General features: G+C 40.5%; 1 non-coding gene across 1 annotated transcript; it reads right to left on the bottom strand.

The window, feature by feature from the left end:
* Nucleotides 1–262: 262 nt before the first annotated feature.
* Nucleotides 263–400, bottom strand: LOC114811522. Its single transcript, XR_003759219.1, has one exon. It is a non-coding gene; the product is annotated as a small nucleolar RNA SNORA7 (small nucleolar RNA).
* Nucleotides 401–2,546: the final 2,146 nt, after the last annotated feature.

A 2,546-nucleotide genomic window follows, 5' to 3' on the forward strand; every position in this document is an offset into this window, starting at 1 on the left:
GACACATAGTAAGTGCTTACCAAATACTATTATTATTCTTGCTTGTCCTATGCTTTCGAGTCGTCTCCGACCCATAGCGACTCCATGAACACGTATCTCCCAGAATGCCCCACTTCCATCAGCAATTGTTCTGGGAGTGTATCCAGAGTTTTCTTGGTAAAAATAGGGAAGTGGTTTACTATTGCCTCCTTCCTTACAGTAAACCTGAGTCTTCCCATCTACTTTCTCCTGAGCCACTGCTGCCCAGAAGAGGTGAGTTTTGACTTTTGGCAGATTGCCTTCCACTCGCTAGCCACTGCCCAAGCTAGGAATGGAATGGGTAGGCCTCTGCTTGACTCTCCCTCTGGTATTTGAGACTGGTAGAGTACTGGAAACTCTACAGGTACAACCCTGAGAGGGGTTATTATTATTATTAGACTATTCCACTAATACCTATCTAAACACTATTTAAATAGTTTCCTCTGATCCATCTCCCAAGGTTTGCCCAAATAATAATAATGATGACATTTTTAAGCGCTTACTATGTGCAAAGCATTGTTCTAAGCTCTGGAACACTGTTCTAAGTGCTTGAACACTGTTCCCAAATTCATTTCCAAGAACACAGATGCCAAGCTTATGTTCTTTATAGAAACTTTTCCAGTCAGGAAGTTCATAATGTCTAAGAATCTAAGCATAGGGCATTCTAGAATGGTGTTTAATAATGGTGTTTATTAATAATAATAATGATGCACTGCTTCACTTTACTCACCTGATTTCATGGCGACCCGATTTGGCTGTGGAGGTGCCAGCAAAAACCGGGAAATGGGACAACAATGTTGAGGTTATTTGAAACTAGTAACCATCAGCAAGGTATGATTTCCCTCAGTGTCCTGAAAATGCAGAAAACGTGAATTGCAACAGGAGGGGCTTAGGTTAGAACACAAGAAAAGCCTCCCAACTACATTTGTTGCAAAGAAAGAGAAGGCGAAGAAGGGTTCTTGAGGAGATTAAAGTGTTAATTAGAAAATATTTATTAAGTGCTTACCGTGTGCAGAGTACTGTACTAAGCGCTGGGAGAGAATTCACAGGTGGGAATTACACATGGTCCCTGTTCTTCAGATGGCTCACAAGCTAAGAAGAAAAAACATATCAGTTGCCCTGCCCAGAAAAAGGGGAATAGCCTAGATGGTTCGTCAAGGAGTCTTTGGTGTCTGATAGATCCAGAAAATTATATTACTAGCAAGTCTATAATAATTATAAAAATAATTAGAGTACTTGTTAAGTGATGATGGATGCAGAGGATTATATTTCTAGCACAAAGAAGAAAAATAATGGTACATGTTAAGTGCTTACTCTGTCCCAAACACCGTCCTAAGCCCTGGGGTTGGTACATGAGGATCTGGCTGAACACAGTCCCTCTCCCACAAGGGGCTCACAGCCTATTCCACTAACAATAATAATAATAATGATGGTATTTGTTAAGTGCTTACTATGTGCCACGCACTGTTCTAACCACTGGGGTAGATACAAGGTAATCAGGTTGTCCCATGTGGGGGTCACAGTCTCAATCCCCATTCTCGGTGACTTGCCCAAAGTCACACAGCAGACAAGTGGCAGATCTGGGATTAGAACCCAAGACCTCTGATTCCCAAGCCTGTGCTCTTTCCACTAAGCCACGCTGCTGCTTCTCTGCTTAATTAATACCAATCTAAACACTATTTAAATAGTTTCCTCTGATCCATCTCCCAAGGTTTGCCCAAATTCGTTTCCAAGAACACAGATGCCAAGCTTATGCACTTTATGGAAGCTTTTCCAGTCAGGAAGTTTATAATATCTAGAAATCTAAGCGCAGTGCATTCTGGAATGGTGTTTATCATACTGTCTCCACTGACCATTATACTATTTATTATTCTCCACTTTATTTAGAATGCTTTAACCTGCATATAGCTCAACTGTATTCTTTGTTTGGATAGTAACTGTAGATTTTCTTCTGTTTACAGAGATTAAAAATGAGATGAAAAAAGTTAAAAGTTTAAAATACCAAATTCTTTTATTGCTTGACTGGTAAACAGGTTAGTGGAAAATTTATCTAAAAATTGGCATGTTGTTTATTCTCTCCTCAGGGATTCATTATACCCTAAATTCAGTTTTGCGAAACCCTTAAATGCTTACTGTCAGTATATGTACATTCTGGGAGAAGAGTTGAGTTGAGTCTGAAATAGAAATCAGCACACCGTCAACCAGAGCAGGGAAGAATGTGTCTCTAAAAGGAGCAGTGCGAAACAGGTTAAAAACGTCTCGGAGAGGACGCTTCGTGTTTTTTCTAATCTTTTTACTTTCAGTTCCAAGTACAAATTTCTCTTTTGTAGAGTTTTCGCTGCTGGTAACAGTTGCTAAGGGTACAAAGAGTTGACAAATATGAGTCTGTTACTTCCCCATGTATTAAAAAGCAAGGTGAGTGATTCACACAAGGCCACGCCGCTTCATGGCCTGAACGCTTCAAACAAGCAGCATGGCCTTGTGGAAAGAGCAGCTGACTGACGGTCAGGAGGCCTGGGTTATAATAC

This window comes from Ornithorhynchus anatinus, chromosome 4 (assembly GCF_004115215.2).
Source record: "Ornithorhynchus anatinus isolate Pmale09 chromosome 4, mOrnAna1.pri.v4, whole genome shotgun sequence".
In the NCBI taxonomy this organism is placed as follows: Eukaryota; Metazoa; Chordata; class Mammalia; order Monotremata; family Ornithorhynchidae; genus Ornithorhynchus; species Ornithorhynchus anatinus.